Source organism: Cyrtonyx montezumae, unplaced genomic scaffold (genome assembly GCF_038088225.1).
Source record: "Cyrtonyx montezumae isolate F1298 unplaced genomic scaffold, pur_monq_1.0 scaffold_5, whole genome shotgun sequence".
NCBI lineage: Eukaryota > Metazoa > Chordata > Aves > Galliformes > Odontophoridae > Cyrtonyx > Cyrtonyx montezumae.
This window is the reverse complement of record NW_027072056.1, coordinates 13,847,836-13,867,860: the sequence shown is the minus strand read 5'-3', so window position 1 is coordinate 13,867,860 and position 20,025 is coordinate 13,847,836. Positions and strand designations below refer to the sequence as shown.

At 44.7% G+C, this 20,025-nt stretch overlaps 1 protein-coding gene across 1 annotated transcript in view; it reads left to right on the top strand.

Moving 5' to 3' along the window:
* The window catches only part of LPP (LIM domain containing preferred translocation partner in lipoma), a 370,558-nt gene that overhangs the window by 125,668 nt on the left and 224,865 nt on the right, over positions 1-20,025 (top strand). Inside the window, exon 4 of the mRNA XM_065748152.1 lies at positions 704-803. The gene's annotated coding sequence lies outside the window, so the exon portion shown is untranslated. The remainder of the gene's footprint in view (positions 1-703; positions 804-20,025) is intronic.

The window sequence follows — 20,025 nt, the reverse complement described above, 5'->3', positions numbered from 1 at the left end:
TATCTCACGAAATTTGGGATGCTTTTGCTATTCAGAACCCTCCCCCTGCATTTCCCAACACTGCTCGTATAAATTTTCTTTCTTACTTTCTTCTTTCTTTCTTACTTTCTTTCCTTTCTTACTTTCTTCTTTCTCCTTTACCATCAAATCAGGAGATTTTTCTTACGCTATGCAGAGCATCCTGCAGACTGGGAGGTAGGGCATATATTGTGCACGCACAAGTTACTCAGCCTTTCATTGAATCTGACTTTTTTCCTCTGGGTCTATCCCATAATTACACACGATCAAATCTCAAAGTAGTCTTGCTTCTGTTGGTTTCAGTGACACTGAAAATAAAGTCACCAGTGGCGACGTTAAGATTTGTCCTCTGTCACAATGAATAAAGCACTGGAGTCTGAGCCATCTGATTTTGATGTGTACTGGCTACAGTGTGTAGCTTGGCAGAGCTTTATGCAAAGTCAGTGGAGTCCTGATGGTAGAATGAAGGTCTATTAAATCCTTGAGGTGGTTGCTAGAGAAAATGAGGCTAAGTTTGAGTGGTGGCATATGATATATCTGCAGTCATTGATGTTGCTTTTGAAGATCTTTTTGAATGTTCAATAAAAGAGTGGAATAAATTGCAGTTCACAGTTGTTGGTTTATTACTGGACCCTTTGCATACCATCCTAAAAAAGAAAATCTTTTTTTTCTTCTTTTCTTTCAGAGTGCCTTATAAGTGGGTGTGCCCGACTGCATCAGCCTTTGGGTGTGAGCGTCTCCTCTTGAAGCAGCCTTGTGATATCTTAGCTGCCTGTCTTCTTGGGGTAAGAAAAGAAATGCACCTGCAGAGACACAAGACTAGGAACACACTTTGAGCAAAAGCAAAATGGCAAAGAAAGGGCAAGCCACACTGGTGCCTCAGTTTGTGAATTTTAGCAACGGTGAATTCTTTGTGAAGAGAAGGAACAAACTGTAAATCCCCTCATTGTAAATAAGGCAAATAGCAGGCTTATGTTCTGAGAAGAGAAATTTAGATGAGATGTTAGTAAGTGATCCCTTGCATTAAGAAGAACTGAGCACTGGATGGATTTACCTGAGGAGCTCTTGGAGTTTCAGTTGTTTGTTGGAAAGGTTTTAGAATCAGTTAAAAAAAGCCCCATTGGATGTGCTTTAGGAGAACCGATCCTTCCATGTAGTGGGGAAATGGACAAGATGACTTCTGGAAATTCCTGCTAGCCTACTGAAGGTTAGAAATCAGAGAAGATGAAATTCTTATCTTAACAGTGTATTCAAAACTGATAAGGTAGGAAAAAAAATAAATAAAAGCTCAGCATGGCTGTGAAGAAGGAGCTGCCTGGTCTGGAGATGAACTTCAAATCTATGGTGATAATTGTTGTTACCTGAAAGGTGATGTCCCTCTGGAGTGAAGTGCAAGCACATGGAAAGAGAGTTCAGACCTTGGTCTTGCCATGTAATCTAAACTTGTGATAGAACCAGGAGGTCGTACCAATTCTTGCTCCTTTGTAGCAAATTCTTGGAAGTTTGGGTCTCTTCTGCAACCTATGTTAAGGGTTAACCTCTTGTTCTTAGGTGGGTAATCACATCTATATAGTTCAGATGTGAGAGGACAGTGCTACAGATTCAGGTATACTGAGCAAACTATAAACAGTCTGTGAAACACAAGCATGAGAACCAAATGATTCCTTTTCTTTTTGGTTCCAGGGCTGTTGGGATGGCAGTCTTTCGTGTTTCTTTTCTTGTTCTTCCTTGTGTTTCTTTGTCCTGTCTTGACAGTGAACACAGCACAGGCTTTTTCTGTGTTGTGTTCAAACTGCATCCTAAGGATGGCTGCTCACTCAGTCCCTTTTCTTCTCCTTTGCTCCCTCAGGAGCTGCAGGTGACAAACCTCATCAGGGCCCAGGCAGCCCCAGTGAGTGACCAGAAGAGCAAAGTGTGGGTGCTTCATCTTCCTTGTGCAGGCAAGAAGGATAGTGAGATGTGTGTCCTGTGTCTGCGGACACCTGAATAACAGTAGGGAATTATTCAGCCTCCTGTGGAACTTTGTTTGGGATTTGTTTGGTTTCTTTGAAATTTGCCTTTCATCCTTAATATGAGCAAATAGTGATGTCTCCTCTGGAGCTGTATGAGCAGCTTGTTTGTTAGCATCTTCTGTTGAGCAGAGATAAGCTGTTGGGTCCCAGGGCTGCAGGACTATGGAGGAGCTGTTCAGATAGCTCTAAGAAATGCAGATGATGTCAAGGGAGAAATAAGGGGATACCTTTCTGAAATCACCTTTTAGATGTTGTTGTTTTTTTCTTTTCCCCTTTGAATTTTAAAATTCCTGCAACTATCTGCTCAAATCTTGAAAGCAAAATGCATTCATAGAGGGATGCAATTTCCTCTGTGCCTCCTGATCTTTTGATCTCAACCAGTCAAATAAATACAAGAGCTTGCTGTTCACCTTGTGGTGAGGGTGGTTAATTGGTTGAGGGGTTATGGCAATGATACTGATTTTTTCCAAGCTTGCTCTTTTTTATTGTTATTATTTTTTATGATTTTGACCTTTTGGGCTGGTCAGGGTAAGATTATTCGCGAAGAACATTCTATACATGTGCCTGTCAGGATTGGAGTTAACATTCAAGCGTTGCTGCTTGGCAAAAGAAAACAATATGCCAAAGTTCAATTTAGATTTCCCTTCAGGGTTGAAAATAATGACCAGACTCAGAGTTGAGCCCTGCCGCTGCTGTGGGAGCAGTTGCTTTGCAGCACATGGCAGCGGTGCGGTACTTGACTTGCCGGCTGGACCTGAAGATCCAGAGCCTGGCACCTCGTGCTGGGGCAAACCTGGGGCAGAGGAGCCCCGAGGTGCATCTCCCAGCTCTCTAAGGTGCAAGCCCAGTCAGTTCTGTAGTTTTATTTGAATGATTTTGCAACTGAAAATTCTTTTTTCTAATGCTGTGCTCCATGCCTCCATCTGCAAATGAGTTCTCGTAGAACTGTCCTGACCTATGTGTCCTCCAAAGCAGTCCTCTTTCCTTCCTTACACGTAAGAAGGGATGTCCTGACCTGAGGGCAAGCTGTTGTGCATTGCAGGCAGTGCTCAAGAAAGTTCCTAAGAGGTGTGAGCAGGGCGTGTGGGCAGCTCGGTGTGATTTGTTGCTTGCTTTGGAAATGGCTTGTTTCGGTGGGCAGCCGCTTGGGTTTTCTCTATTGTCAGTATGGATCAAAGCAGTTCCTGCATTGCTCCTGTCTTGTGTTTTCCGTGGAGGAGACTTGCAGCATCCAGCAGCAAGATCCTCGTTTGTTTGTCAGGATGTGTGATGGTGTCTTATTGATGTTTCTGCAGTCCTGTCAGCAGAATTAACTTCTTTGGGTGAGAGCAGCAGGAGCAGTGAGGCTGCAAGGCAGCAGGCTGTTATTTAAGCATTAACCTGCAGTGTCTGAGAGCCACACCAGTGTGCTGTGTAGGAATGGTCTGTTGACAGAGCCTGGTCGTGGACGTAAATACAGCTTATGTCAGAAGCACGTTAACGTTTTGAGGCTATTTTTGACTTCTTTGATAGATGTGCAAGCAAAGGCACAACACTAGAGCCCACGCTTGGGTCAGAGACCATCTCACCTGTAGGTTTGGAGGGGAAAAGCATTCAACAGTGCAGGAGGAGTTCAGTGTGGCTCAAACACCAAAATGCTTTTTTCCTGATCCAAAAGGGACTGAAGTTAGCAGCAGGGGCAATAGGCACCTTGATTTAAATCATATGGAGGCACGACAAATAGCAAGGTGTATTTGAAAATATCCATTGCATATATATATTCCTCTTAAGAAACATGCTGAAGATGCCATATCCATAAATACTAATAAGGCTGTTTGATTCCAATTTTCAGGTAAGATTAACATTTTATTGAGTATTATATCTGTCACATTCAATGCTTTAGTGTACCATCCTTGCAGGCTTATTAGCATAATTGCAGTGCTTAAGCAACAATAAAAAATTCAACAGTAAAATAGCAGTTAGCATAGGCAATTTGTTATCAAAAGCTTTTACTTAAAGACAGCTTCTGAGCATATTTATTATCAAGTTAGGGCTATACGTTATTTTTATTTAGAAAAACAAGAGGGAAACGATGTAGGGATTTTTTTTTATAGCTAAATCAGGAGGCCTGAAAATTGTCCAAGGCCTTTTCTTTTTCTCTTTCCTGAAAACATTCAGTGAATGCACTTGGGGCGGGAGGACAGCATAGCAAAACCTCAGGTCTGGAGCAGGTTGTGATATTTGAAACTCAGTGGTGGCTCAATATTCGTGGCTCCTCACAGCATCGTGAGTGCCCCTTTAAAGCCCTCTCCTTGTGTGCCTGAGTCAGAATACCAATGGGTATTCAGGATCCCCTACTGATGACATAGACCCTACGGTGTCCTTTGGCAGTGATGCTACTCTTTCCAAGGATGCATGGATTGACAGTGGGTTTGGGTTTGAGGGCTTTGGGTGATCCCACTGTTTCTCTTCTCCCTTTGAGGTCACATTGGAGAACACTTTTCCAGATCTGTAGCTGAGATGCACATGGGTTTCTGTGCACACAAAGCATGGCTGCCAGCGTGGCAAGATTTCATGAGCGTATTATAATTTATAACAAATGGTATTTTGGGAGGGGCAAGTTTACCATGGATGTTTAAAATAAGAAGCTGTAGCTCATAAATAAAGAAGTGAGGTTTAACAACTTGAGAAGTGCTAAAAGAAGAGGTCTGTCAAAAAAAAGATGTGTTGGGTGAGAGGAGCAGTTCTGAGGGTGCCATGCATAGGGGATGCTGAGGAGCCACTTCATGGGCTGCATTTCTGCGCTCTTCACGGCTGCTGGGGGAGCCTGGAGACAGATGTTACAAAGCTTGCTGGAAGCAGTTACTCCCCAAGACTTGACACAGTGCCAGAGTCAGAACTCAGCTTTCTGTGAAAGATTGCTGATAGAGCCTCCTGCAGAGAGGGGGTTCAGCTCACCTCCTGTCAGGTCGAGATGATCCATCCTGGGTGGATAAATGTAGTCATGGGTCTTCTGCAGACCTTTGAGGTGACAGCAGACAGAGGTATGCAAGCTGTCATGTTTATTTGTGTGAAGTGTGTCCTCTTTCTGTCTCAGTTTCCTTTGCTGTCGGAGGGTGTTTTCAGACCACTCCTCACAGGAGTTGACTCCTCCACACCTTCCAGTTTCTGCCTGACCTCCTCTGATAGGCATTTGTAGTTGTCCTCATCTCTCCTCAGACCTCTGTGTGCATCTCCATCCTCCTGCCCTCCATCTCTGAAATCTGGGGTTTCTTCTCTAATGTTCTGGGCATCCTTTTCCTTGTTCTCCCTCCTGCTGGAAGACCTGCTCTGTCTTGTCATGCTTTTCCAGTCACTGCTCTTTCAGAGGCCACTCTTCCATCATCTCATCAGAGGACTATTGGTAGGTGGTACCCAAATGCTAAGTTGTTCCACCACCTCAGTCAGGCTTGCATCTTGGACAAACAAGGGGAAACTTGTCTGTTTTTTATTTTTGCTCCCAGTTTGACTGTTACTTCAGCTCACTGTGTGAGGAGAAGTGAAGGCAGTGCTACCCTGGGGGAGAAGCTTGTGCTCATAGTGAAACAGGATGTGCAAGCAGGTTGTAGGAATTGGGAAGGGAGCACATGGAAACAGGTGAAACTAAACTGGGCACATATTAGAGAAGTGATGTTCTCTTCACAAACACCTTCTTCTGTGAATGTGTGACTTTTCAAAGGAGCTGGTTGTTTCAGATCCCCTTTTTTCTTTGGGTACAAAAACCCATGTTATTCTTTGGACATACAGAGAAACTGTATCTTTTGGACTCTTGGGTAGTCATGAGTACATTGGTACATTGCTCACTTTCCTGAAGCTGCCAAGTTCTGCACAGTGTTTAGGCTTTCTGCAGCAAACAGAGATCTTGATGATGTTCCTGGGAATAAGATAGAATACACAGAAACTGACTCTGGAGAGCTGAACTTCCAGGGAACTTCACTTGGAGTGGAAATTTGGCTGTGATTTGAGTTATAGATGAAATGTGTTCTCTGCCTTTGTGAGGACTCACTGTTTCTGCCCAGAGAACAAGGAGGTGCCTACACAGTCCCTGTTGCTCCATCTGGCTCTGCCTATCTGGCTTTATGGTGTCCAAAATGTTAGCTGCTGAGCATCTCATTGCACCTAGCCTTGTAGCTCAGTAGTGCTATGTTGCCCCTACATGCAGGGGGTCCCACGCTCATGGAAAAACTGGGGTGCTTCCTTAGGGTGCTGGCCTGATTGAGGGTATTTCCTTGTAGCTCCTGCAGGTCTTTAATCCTCCAGTATCTTATATGGGAAGGACCTCTCAGGTCTCTTGTACAGCCTCTGGCTCAAAGCAGAGTTAAGCTTTAAAAGTTAGATAAGATTGCTCAGGGCTGGTCATGGCAGCAGTGGGATGATCACAAGGAGTGATGGCCAACGAGAAGATGACTTGTTGTGGGCATAGACAGTTGTCATGTGGTGTCAAGGGAACGGAGGGATGATGTTTTTGGGAGAAGGTCCATATGGACAGTCAGGCCAGAGTCTGGGCATTCCCATACCCAGGAACTACACCAAATGCTCCCTGAGGTGTTCTGGCAGGATGGGGTCAGCAGCCAGGAGTCCGTGCATGGACTTCCTCAAGGAGGGAAGTGCAGGCGTGCTTCTTGCAGGAAAAAAAAATACTGGCTGAAAGAATTTTGCAGTGATAAATGTCTTAAAAATACTTATGCTGGAATTTGTAAAGCCTGGAACATCTGTTCTCAACAGTGCTTTGATCATGTTGTGGGGCTTTTAAAATGATACTTCCATGAAATAAGTGAGATCCTTATGGCTGCAGGATTCCTTTCAGTGCCCTTTTTTTTCATGGAGCAAAAAAGGCAAATTTCACAGGGAACATTACATGACTTGAAACACATATTTTAATGGTTAGTATCAACCAAACAATGTTTTATTAGGTGCTAGAAAAATGTTCCAGTTACATACCCCAGGAAGCAAAGCACTCCCATTTACTTTTAAGCTTATGGGAGCTGCACTTTGGGGGGGAAAAAAATCCAGAATTCATTGCTTGTATATTACTGTGTTCAAAACCAAAACAAACTCATTGTAACAAGCTTAATCGTTCTGCAGTTGTTGTTAGAAGGGGGCTCTTTTAGGTTTTGTTTGCAGGCAGAGCTGCAGAGGAGCCAGGATCAGCACATTTGCGGAAGGATAACACTGCTAACAATTATAGGACACTGACAATTTACTTTCCTGAGTGCACTGTTTTTGGATGGAATAACTTTTTAGTCATCTGCTTTTCTCTGAAGAGTCATCCTTCCCTCGTCATTTTAGCAGGCTTCTGCGCATTGCTGTTCAGGCAGCTGCATGTCTCGGGCTGAAATGTTGTGATGTTGAACATCTTCAGTGTTTTATGGAGCATGGAGAGCTCTGATAGCAGAGCTGCGTTCTGCTCCTCCTCGCAGCACGACATCTGACAGGAGGATTTCCTGATGCATCATCTGCTTTCTGCTGCTCTGTGTTCACATAGGAAACTCTCCTGGGCCAGGTTTGCAGAAGGCAGGCCTGGAAATGGGCGTTCAGGGAAGCGCGTGCCGATGAAAGCATTGCTTGAGCTTGGCTGCTGGAGAGAGCTGATGGCCATCCATCACTAGGGAACAGAGTTCTCCATCTCCATTCTTTGAGGGAGCTCAGGCCATGTTTTCAGGCAAGTACACTGCAGAGGAATGCCCAAGCTAGCAGAGAACTCGATAGTTTCAGAGGTGGAAGTGGGAAAGTTGCATCACTGCCTGAGTGCATCCAGGCTTGCAGTGAGGTGATGTTGCCATAGGTCCCACAGAAGCCAGGGCAGCTCCAGAGAGTGGCTGAGCTGGAGGATGCCATGCTCAGCCCCACATCTTTGCCTGGAGCAGCTCTATGCCAAGCTCTGCTGATGTACACACATCAGGAAGGAGCAAGAAACTGAGATGTGGAAATACAGGAGTCTGCTTTTCTGCAGTGTTCACAGGGTTACCTTCTTCATGTCCCTTCCTTGCTCCCACTGTCCCTTCCCTCCACCGTATCTGTGAGGAAGCAGGTTACAATTTCTTCATTTAAAGTCTGCCAGGTCCGTGAAAGGAAGAAAAATTTACAGTTTTAAATAACGAAGTATTTTTTATTAGTAAGGCTCTGTGTGTCAGGGGTTAATTTATGAAGACTAAATTGTTTAATTAATTTTTGCAGCACCTAACAGGTGAGCAGGCTGCTTATTACTATGACATATCAATTTATAGCATTTTTTTCCTAGCTAACACCTGTGACTCAGTTCTGTTACATGCTCATACTGTCTGTTAATTATTTACTGATGATTTAAGTACAGCATGCAAACAAAGTGCTCTTATGGCGGAGGCTGCACTGAACATGTAATATTCTTAGTATTTATGCCACTCTACCAGCAGATACAATCCCAAGAGATCCCTGAGCCCCTTACTGGGGGCAAGAGGCAGCCTCCTGCCCTGCAGAGCTTGCACACAGGGGGGGCTGGTAAATGACTTGACAGTGGTACACAAGTAGATCTATGTCCTTTGCTCCTTTGCAGATTGATTTCTGCTATGTTGAGTGACTTTTCTGCGTGCTACGCAAGAAATTCCCCTCTACAAAGGCTCAGTCTCCTTCATAAGCAATGGTAGAAGCAAATGTTTTAAAAAAAAAAAACAAAAACGTTGTGTGATGTCTCTCTCTCTCTTTTTTTTTTTTTTTGTTAAGAATAAAGTAGTATGAAAGTCAAGTAGCAGATCGTGCTCTGACTCAGCTGGTAACTTATGATCCTTTACTATTTTTGTAACATTTTTAGCTTATGACCAGATTTTTCTAATATTAGAACATTGCCATAGAAAGTGTGTCAGAGTCCCAGGCTGCCAGAATGTATCACTGTGCAGAATATACATTTCTAAGCAATGTGCAGGAGTAGTCCAGTAAGTTCTTTGTTGTGGTTTTAAATTGCTGCAATTTCATTTTTTGATTCACTTAGCAGAGCACAGAGCTGCCTTTTGTTCCTCGTGTGGTCGGACGCTGAAGCCCCATCCCCAGCTGTGCCTCCTGTGGACCAGAGTGCAGAAGGGGAGGCAGCAGAGTTGCTTTGCTGGTAGTTTTTCAGCTGGTGTAGACAGCTGTAAGTCAATTCAGGCCATAGTGACCGTGTGGGTTTTATGGAGGTTGAGAATCTGGTCGTACAGCCTGTGTTTTAATACAGAGGCAGCTCTGGAGATGGTTATCCTGTTCTAGGTAGGCAAGAAAATACATGCCAAGTCTCTTTAAGCTAAAGAAAAGCACGTGAGAACAAATAAACATCTGTGTTCAAGTACAAGAGAAGGCGATTACTGAGGAAATCTCAGAGTTTACAAGAAGGATTTTTTATAGGTTCAAATCTGCTGTGGTTTCAGAGTACCTAAGGACACTTAAAATAATGAAACTCCAGACAGTCCAGCCCAAACACGCATGACACAGAGCAGCAAAGCAGTCATTGTGCTTAGTGCTGCCAATCAACTGGCTAATGCAACAGCTGCTCTGGGACTTTGCATTTAATTTTTGTCTGGATAATGACGAGGAACACAGGGTTAATGGTCTGTGTCCGGTTTCCCTCCGAAGTGCTTTATTTGCACTTTGTGGCTATTTTTCATGGTTCTCTGCAGCAGCTCAAAAATGTTAACTGACCTGAAGAAATCAACAATGAATGCTTAAAAAAATCAGGAAGAAAAGCTGGAAAGGATGTTGCTTTCTAGCTTCTCTTGTGAACACCTTGTACTCAGACCCCCTTTGATTAAATAACCAGTAAAACCTATTCACATGTACTCCAATTAAAATTTAATGAAGCAAGAGGATGTATTCATATATGCTGACTATGCGGGTGGAATAGATTCCAGTAACTCAGCTCAGCAAGCCCTTGCTTAGCATTCAGGGCTTGGTTTACTAGAAAGCTCCTCAGTGGCCATTGAGCTTGTCTGGCACAAGCAGCCCTCCAGATCTGCATTCTTCCAGTAACAGAGAGAGGCTGTGATGGCTTACATAGGAAGCAGCTTGGCTGCTTTGTATGGCAGAGCTTTAGGGTGAAGTCCAGCTTGGCTGATTGCAAGGGTGAGGCAGGGCTTCTGTCCTAATATGCTCCATCGGAAGGGCTCTGGGAGTTGCTGCATGCATGTGTTACATCTGCCCTCATGTCAGAGCTCCCGTCAGGCAGCAATTGAATGAGTGGAGCGTCATGTAGCAGCAAGGGAAGCCCTGCCAGCCCTGATTTATAGGTTGGGAAACTGCTGCTTAAGTGGAGGCTGTATGACAACTTAACCAACGTCAGAAAATAGCCGGGCTTTTAGTGCCTGTGCCTTCACTGCAGGTTCACTGGCCAGTTGTTTTGGTGTTTGCATTCCCAAAGGATTATCACTCTGCTTTGCACAACGTTTTGCTTCTGAAAACCTTGCTCCCACCAGTGGGGAATGCACAGATGTCTGCTTGGGCAATGAAACTACTTTCCAGGAGCAGTGCAGGGCCCTGCTTACTTCCACACTCTGTCCTCCCTGAGCTTCCACCTCTCAGTCTGCTGCAGAGCTCCTGCATCATCTTGCAGCCAGGGACATCGAAGAAATGGTGCAAAAGGATCTCATCTGCACTTTTGCATTACTGTGGTAGGAATGATAAGCTCCTGCAGGGATTGACATCCCACCTTCCAAGTGGATTGTGGCCGTGGGGTGGTGTGGAGCAGCTGCATTAAAGGGTATTTTTGGAAGTGCAATGAAAGATCCTGCTGTTATCTCTGCCCTTAGTAACGGGCTGGGCAGCAGAACGGAAATGCCATGGTGGAATTTGCCTTTGGTGCTGACCCTTGCATGACGAGCGAGACCTCCTCATCCCCAGACCTTTGTTTCGCCTGTAGCCAGAACACAAAGCAGTGCTTCATTGCCATGGCTGGCTGATCTGAGCCAGGCTTGACTCAGTGGCAGAGCTGCAGCAACATTTCACGATGTGTACCAGCTTTCCAGTTAGTGTCCTCTGCAGTCCCCATTCGGTCCTGCAAAAGCCCTCACTCGCTTTGCTGTAACAAAGTGTTGAAAAAGCCTTCGAGGGAAGATGCGAATCTGAAGCTGAGATCTTGTGCTTCTTTTTTGGCCTTGAAAGCTGCTCTTGGAACAGTAAGCATGAGATTTCTCTTGAAACCTTCTTTGTGTTACTTTCTGAAGGAATAGCTGGAAGGAGAAGACCTGTCGGCTGAGCTCTGAATGAGAAACCTATTGGCTCTGAGTATACTGGGGACATTATTTAAGGTCAGTTGATCTGCGAGAAGGCATGACTTATCTAATGCAGCCTAAGGTTAGTTATGCAACAAACGGGCTGTTCTTTGTTGTGAAGAACAACTTCAGTGTGTGCCTGTGCAAATCAAAGGTCTTGCTGAAGGCGAGATGTGTTCTGGCTGGGAGCCACTGGGTGTCCTCCTCTGGTGATTTTCCTTTTGTAGTTATCATTGCAGAAATCTGGAAAGGTTTCCAGTGGGAAGGCACTCGGCAGTTGCATGCTGCAGGAGCAGAGCTACTGGGAGAAGTGTGCTTTGGGTGGTGGTGTGGGTCCAGGAGCACGTGGGGTAGCTTCAGAGCAGACTTCGCTTTTTCTCTTCTCCTCTGAACATCTCTGTGTCATAGCCCATCTTGCTGGACTGTCTAGGTGCTAATTTAAGGCAGTGTTTTTAAAACAGACACTGAAAGAGGGTTGTTTTCTGACTTCTTACTTCTAAAAAGATCTATAACTATTTGCCATTTGTGTTGGTTTGAAACAGGAGATTTATAGCGTGGCACTGATGCTTCCTTTCATGGTGAACCTTTCTTCCCTCTCATATGGAAACCCACTGCCCAGAAGTGCCATTCTCTCTCCTAAGAGACTCAGCATCACCCAGCAAATAATAGAGAGGGATTTGCCTTTAAATCTGGGATTGGTATCCTGAGCAGCAGGAGCAAGCAGGTTTGGGTTTGATTCTTTCTGCCTAGTGAGAAATGCTAGTGTACAGCAAAACATAGTTTTCAGCAATGTTGTCATGGCAGTAGGGAACATGGAGCCAGTGGCTGTGCTGGTCCTGGAGGCTGTGCCTGGGTGCCATGAGGATGGGATGCCCTGGGGCTGGGGACAGAGTTCATATCCCCCCAGTGCAGGTCTGGACTGGGGACCAGAAGGGTTTTTTCCTACTGGCCTCCTGCTCTGGAAGTCTTCTGGGTGTTTCTCCCTTTGAAGCATTTGAAGGTGTTAGTTAATTAGGGGCTTCCTTTGCTTCACAAAATCAGATTCCTCCTTACCCCTTCTCAGCATCCAAAGTGATTAGCAGTTTCTGTAAATCCAGGCCTATGGATTTTATGAGGACCCCTGGCAGTGAAGGCTGATTGTGTTCTCCCCAGGTGTTTCTTAAGTAGTAGGGAATCAATGCGTCGGGAGGGATTGTGCCTGACATCCATTAATTACAGTGTCCCCTTATGTCTAGTGTACCAGAAAGGGCTCTGAAAGGCAGTCCCTTTGCCCTGACTAATTGATAGAAAAACAAATCAGCACAAGTGAAAGTCAGCTGGTTCCAAAAGAAAATGAAATTTTGTAGCTGGAATGGGAAGGAACAGAGGCAAAAGGAAATAAAACATACAGTAGCATGAGATACTTGGCTCCAAGAGATCCTGTAAATAGTCCCACCAAGTCCACCGTGCCCCATCCTGAATGCTGGGGAATGAAACAAATCCCAGTGCTGCACCAAATGAAGGCACTGTGGTATGTGCCTGGGGGCTCCCGGGTGAAGGGTAATGCTGTTTTCTTCCTGCAGACCGTAGAGGAGGTGATTTTGAAGCTGTGCTGTGCAGACTGCTGCAGTAGGCATCAAGCTGGATGTGACATCAGTGTTAAGAATTGTGGCACTTGTGGTTACGGCGTTGGGATTCCTTATATTTACTTTCTAGGGAACTAAAATTCAGAGCAGTTTTATGGCTGTCACGAGAACACTGTCAGTTTCCAAAGAGGTGGGTAAATGTGCATTGACCTTTACCTAATACGTCCATTTCCTATTTTCTGCGTGTTCCCAGTTAGAAGAAATAAGTTAGATAATTTCTTTTTGTTAAATTAGTAGTTTTTTAACTACAAGTACGGATTTAATAACAGCACACACCATCTGCCACAAGTGGTGTAGGAGACCAAACTCTGGGCTGCTGGAACAGCTGTAATTTGTACATTGCAGCGATGCTGTGGTGCTTCATATCTTTCTCCAGTGCTGAGTATGAAGCAGGGGAGGGGAAGCAGTCCCACTCATTCGTCCCTCATTGTGAGACTGGAGCAGGATCCTTCCCCACGATGCTTCTGAATGATCTCTTCCTTCTCCTTATTTTCTTGCATTTGTGCTAAAAAATAATGCTACATCTTCCTTCCTAGGACTGAGGATCCTTTTAAGGAGCTGTGGTGGATCTCTTGCTGCCTTAAAAGACAAACAATCAAACATATTTTCCCCTTTTAAAATGCATTTTGCCAAATGTGAATTTCTGTCAAATTACAGTTTCCTCCAAAGCATTTTTCTTCATATAGAAAATGGAATTCCACCTCTCAGACCTTTGTTAACAGCTATTCTGCTAGCTAAATGCCACTGAATTAAAAGGAAACAGAAATAAAAGAAGAAAAAAGTAGAATATGATATATTAGGATATAGATTTTAGTTGACCGTTTCAATCCCAGGTAGAAAAATTCCTTCTCTCTTATGAATGTTGAGATGTTCTGAGAATGACTACCCTGCTAATTTTGTTTTGTAGAACATTGGGATGACAATGTTATAGATATACAGTGTGTAAGGATGCTTGTCTTGAACTCAGCTGCAAAGCATAAAATAGAGAGAGGTGTCCACTCACTATGTGCTATAGAAAATGGTAGAACCTTGCAGCAAAAATGTTTTCTAGTGGAAGAGCTATCAAAGGCAGCAGGCTGCTTTCGGGCTACGGTATACTCATATTTTATTTTATTTATTTATATATATTATTTTATAGTACTGTAGGCACTAGTTGCAGCCCTTACCTTGAGGCACTGCCTGAAGGAAGGAGCTCTGCAGCTCTCTGAGGGCTGCACCTCTGGAATCTGTGCTCCCTTTTGCCTTGGTCCTTGCCCTTGGCCAGGGAAGAGCTGGGTCACCTCTGCAGGACCCCTACTAATGGTGCATGGTGCTGGATTTGGCACCTCAGCTTTTAGAGCTGACCTCTAAAGGGCCCAGACTAACGGGGTCACCTCAGACATGTCTGTTTAATAAAAGCTGCTCTTCTAGATTCTTGCCCAGAGAGGCCAGAACCACTGTGTACACACACTGAACTGATGCCTGACACTGTTAGTGCTGGGATGGCTGGGGAAGTTTGGGCATCTGTGGGGGCATTGCAGGATGTGAAGAGAATCTTCACCCCACCTCCAAATCCTGCTCAGGTTCTTGGAGAGGAAAGCCACTTGAGTCCAGCAGTGCTGGTCAGTAAATTTTCCTGAGGGAAGAGGAAAGCAGAATAGGTTTTCCTGGCATCTCTAATGGCCAGCTGCCAGAGCTGGTGCTGTGTTGCAGGTGAGAATCTCTTTTGCTAAGGAGGCTGTGGTCGGATGGAGCTAGGTCCTGCTTCCTGAGAGCTGTATGAGAGCGGTGTGACTTCAGCAGAAGTTTTATTATCACATTAGTTTCCATAGAGATATTTGGAGCCATTTCTGGCACTGGGTTAAGCTTCAGCAACAGTGAGTGAGCTTTGTGCCCGTGCTATGGGGAGGGACAGGCCAGCTCATGGCTCTGCTACTGCATCAGGTCTGTCTTTCTGGGATGTTTCTTTGGAATACATGCAATGTCATCAAATTGGGAAAGATCCCTGGGTCTGGAGAAGCTCTTGCATGGAGAAAGCAGTGGGAAAGCTGAGTGCCCTTGAAACTGGAACTTCGTAGTCACTCCGATCTGTTGTGATATTGAATTTAGTGCCTACCCTTGATTTAAACATTTGATCAAATAGTTGAAAAGCAAGTTTTGAATTGCCTTGTGTTAATCCGGATTTACCTGCTGCCATTTCCCAAGTACTGGGGCAATTCACAGGGAGTGCTGAGAGGTTTCAGCAGTCCTGCTCCAACTTAGAACCAAGTATGCAGTATTCCTAAAGTTCCTCTCTGTGCTTCTCTTTCAAACATATCCTTTTTGGCGTGTTTGACAAGAAAATCAGGTAAAGTCACTGCATGGCTCAAGTTGTATGGTTGCCACTTTGATTTCCATGGCTGTTGTTGTAATAGCTTTTGCTGTGTGCTCTTAGACATCTCTTCTACTGGCAGGGAGGGGTGGAGGAATGCAAGTTGTGGGGGATTATGTATCCCCGTCATGGCCTTTTTTAGATCTCAGTGCTTGACCTCTTACTTATCCCATAAAGGAGCCTCTCCAGCAGTGGCTAATCCCAGGGTTTATGCAGACAGGCTGAAAGCCAGGTCCTCCCGGGTGGGTGCAAGATGCATCAAGGCGTTCAAACGACTGTGTCCTGGCTTGCCTCACCCAGTCCTCCAGCTGCTTCAGCTGAGATTAGTTAACACACTGTTAGGCCACCAGTGCTTGGCTGATGCCAGAAGGAGCACAACATCGTTACGACCGTTAAGAATATTTGTGTCCAGAGTGCTAGGCAGCTCCAGAGAGGTGCAAAACTGAGACTCAGGAGAGTCCCTGATGTCCTGCTTCAGGCTTGGACTCCAGGGCTGATCAGATGACTTGCCGTAGGGTTGAAGTGCTTGGTGTGGGCAGTTCACTCCTTCTCATCAGAAATCCTTAATGTTTCTGGTTGTTTTGCTATTTTTATTGATGTTCATGTTGTAGCAGAAGGTGAAGTCCCTCTTTGGGACCTTCAGTTTATTTGACAAAGGCGCACTTCTCTGAGAGTCACAGAAGCAGCACAGTCAAGGATCTTGGAGTAGAGCGTGTGGCTGTAAACAGCAATCTGGAAAATGAACTTCTCTGGCTAAAATATCAGTGCTCTCATCTGTTGTATAGAGGGTCAAACTTCTATAAATGGCACGATTCAGTCTGATGCTGGAGCCAGCCGATTGCCCATCTGCAGTACTGGCAGCATCCTTCCAGTTTAGAAGGGTTCTTAAGAAATTTGTGCTTAGATTAGAAGAATTGCACTCATGCTCTGCAGCAGGGACCCAAAAAAAACCCCACCGACCTAGTTCTAAATATTTTGATTACTTTTGAAAATAGTAATAATCTAATCATAGCAAACAGCGCAATATTGACGTGTAAACAGAGGTTCAAATGTTGCTCAGTGATTTTACCCACTGCGTGTAGTGCCTTGGGACCCCTTTCACGGATTGCAGCCCAATTCTGGTTGCTTTTTCAAACACAAAATCAGTCCTTTTCTCCAAAGAAAAGCTTGTTAATGAGCCTGTGTACACAGAAGCATGCACAGATAGACTTGGTGATGCCTTCTTCTGTGAATTCATGCTGTATTGCTGGGGAGAGTGTTGTTGGCAAGCTTTCCAGTATTCATAAAAGGTCTACACAGGGTGATAAAATCTTGTTGTTGGGAAAATTGGGCTAATTTGGAGATTGAGGGGCGTGAGAACAAAAGATGCTTTACTGTAAATCGTAGGTAGATAACAACAGAAACTCAGATATTAGAAGAAACTGGGTATCGCACAAACCACACACTTTCACATCACTAAAACAAGAGCTGTGCTTGCATAGAAACACGAACCTCTTTGCAAACCGCAGAAAGTAAAAGGGAGCACTCCTGTTTCATTATTGATCTAATTGCTCTTTTCTTGATATGAGAATAGATATGAAATGCTCTTGAATATTCCAGCATGCACAAAAAAAGACCGTCATTTTGGAGCTTTTAAAGGCGCAGCGCATGCTGACAAACAGCAAGGCCATTTAATGTGGAGAGTTATGACTGGCTGCATAATAATGCCACATAATTGTTCTTCTGGAACGGAATATATTATAGCTTTGGTGAGAACTTTCCACTCCGGGGTAATATTAAATGAAGAGAGTTGAGCCCATGTTTTCAAGTGACTAATCAGTTTTGGATGCTTGGCTGGTGCAGTATTTAAGTATGTCCTATTTTAAGAAAACCATCCTCTGAAAACTGAGCACTTTGGAGAACCTCTGTGTTAAACGCCTCCATAGCTCACTTGCATCCCAAATGGAAGATTCTCCCTTCCAACCCATGGTGTTTTGTGGTCATTGCCTTTGTAAGCTCCTTGGTTTTACAATTCCGTTTTAAGACCCGGTTTCCTGAGTACCATGTAAATGTGGTCCTGTGGGATTTGTGTGAGATGTATGTGATTTAAAAACTTGTTGTGTTTGTGTGTGAGAACAAACATGCATACGAATGAGGCTCCTGGGTCAGCCCAGCGAGGGCTGGATGAGTTTCAGAGATTTCAGTCTGGGGAGGCGTGCGTGTCTGGGGGCGAGCTGTAAAGGTGAGCATTGGCTGTGCTCACCTCTGTGTTTCACAGCACTGTTTCATTTTATGACCCCTACCTGCTTTGCTGCTCTCTTTGCCGGCACCTTCAGCTCTTTGCTGCAGAGCTGAGTGAGATCTCAGTGGCAGCTGCCAGGGGGACAGGGCTCTGGGACTTTGTGCTCTGGTGGCAGCCAGGCATCCCCCTTCTCCCTTGGTTTCTGCAATTCTGTAAGCATTTTTATCAGTGCTGTCCTGGGCTGTGATGCTGCAAGTGTGTTTGAGAAGGAGCTTGGGATTCTTGGCTAGAACTGCACAGTGCCTGCTCTTGTAATGCATAGCTCATCCTAAGCACCCAAGGGAAGGGGCGAGAGAAGCAAGATGCAACCTTTAATAAAATGTTTTTGAAGCAGTTTAGTTTCTTTAAGAACTAATTTTCACTTCCTAAAGTCTTCAGCACTTCAGAATGGTCTAGAGACTTGCAGAAAAGGTCACTTCCAACAGTAACTAATAATAAGAGGTGGAGAGGATGAGGGACTTCTCTCGATAGCTTGTTCTTTAGACATCTCAATGACTTGTTTGATGAATCAGCGATGAATCTTTGCCTGGATCCCCTGGCAATTCACTTTACCTGTAAATCATGTTCAGCTCATTGTAACTTTCCTTTCTTGCTTATTGATTTTTTTTCCTCCTCAATAAAAAGAAATGAATTTGTTCTATTTAAACCAAGATGAGGGTGCATCTCTGACTTGCAAGAACATGACTGCGTGGTTGGAGAGAGGTCATTTGTACAGGGCAGCAGCTCAGCAGTACTTGTCCAGATCGATGCTTTACCGTGAGTGTTCCTTTTAAGGGAATTTTCCCTCGAATTGTCATGCAGTCCCAAGGCACTAAAGACAAACTTGCACAAACCCATCCAAACGTCAGCCTGTCAGAAATGCAAAGAACGCGTTGGCTTTGGGTCTCTGTTGCCGAGCCAGTAGAAGAGGAGGTAGACATTTGTTTTAGGCAGATCAGACCAAGCCCTGCTCTGATTTGTTTGTATTTGTGCGCTGTTTTTTTGTTTTGTTTCTAGAATGGCAACTGAATATAGAACACAGTGTGGGAAAAGATTAAGTGAAGTTCCTTTCAGAAAAGATTTATCAGAGATTTGACAAAAAGAAAAGAGAAAAAAATGATGATTTTGTTCATTGTTTCCTCAGCACTCAGAAAAAACGCTGCTTTTGAGTCAAGGTGAATTGTTGATGAGCTTGTAGGCTTAAAATGGATGTTGCCAAGATGCAAGTAAACACTCTGCAAGTCTCCAGATGCTGCCAGGAGAAGAAACAAACATTAATGCTGGAAATGTGCAGATTGCTTGCTCAGGGCCCCTTTCCTGAAGGATTTCTGAACTTCTTGTTTGTTGGTATTTCACGTCAGAGGCCTGAGTTTGGGCTGAGTCTCTGTTAAAGAGTGCTGTAGCAAAACCCTGCACTACCTGCAGTGCAGCGACAGCAGGAACTGTGCTGGGAAGGGCAAAGGGGCAAAGGAGAAAGGGTGACAGCCATGCTTTGATCAGGATTTCAAGAGCTGGTGATAGGCTATGCCAGCCTTCTGAAGACTGACCCTCCCGTAGCAATGTTAAGTAGTAATAGCAGTACATTGCCTTCCCCCAGACTTCTAATCAAAGAGGGATGTTGCTGTGCATCCAGGACAGGAGGGGGCTGAGCCGGGGGGAAGTCATTTGCCCTAAGCTCCATGGGGAGCTCTGATCCCTCAGATCACTGTCTGAGAAGCTGGAGAGCGTCAGAACATACACGTTTTCTTTTCATTCTTTTCAGGGCCAGACGCTGCCAAATCCAGCATCGCGTGCATCTGGTCTTCAGGTGCTCAGCTCACGTAATGCCATGTTGAATCATATGAATCAAAACCAAACTAACTTCCACTTTCCAGGAGTGAAGTCCCATTCCCACAGAAGGATCCTGCCTTCCTGAGCTCCTAGCAGTCTCAGCTCGATGATGTTCTTCACTCCATCACGAGCCACAAGCAGTGGCTGCCCCAACTGCCCATCCAGAGGTGATGATGTTTCAGTGGCAGCTGGAATGGTTCCTGCCTCTCAGCTTGTAAGCCACTTTGGCATCCTCTGGGACATGATGTACTGTTGGCTGTTTGGTCTGAGCCACGATTTTCACCACGCTTTACTTCTGTTGCTCCTGGTAGACGCGACGGTTTTCATTATATCTCATTATATCTTCAGATAAGGGTCGTGTGAAGTCGGCTTCTGTTTTGTTTTCTCACCAGAAGAGTGATTCATATTCAAATTGAAGTGCTGTATTGCTCTAAGCCAACCTTTTCCCCATGTGCTAATGGGAGGAGAGGGAGACACAGGCGTGGACTGAGCAGAATTATTTTTCTCCTGCTGCATTTAGAAACTTTCCAAATGGCTTTTTGGGAAAGCACAGGAACTTAATTGCCTGGCATGGGAGAATCCTGGTCTTGTATGTTTCAAGAAAACAAGATAAGCCCAGATCTGATCGTGTCTGCTTAAACTGTCAGAGCCATACACTACCAGTGGTATTGTCCAAAAAAAAAAAGGAGAACTTACATTT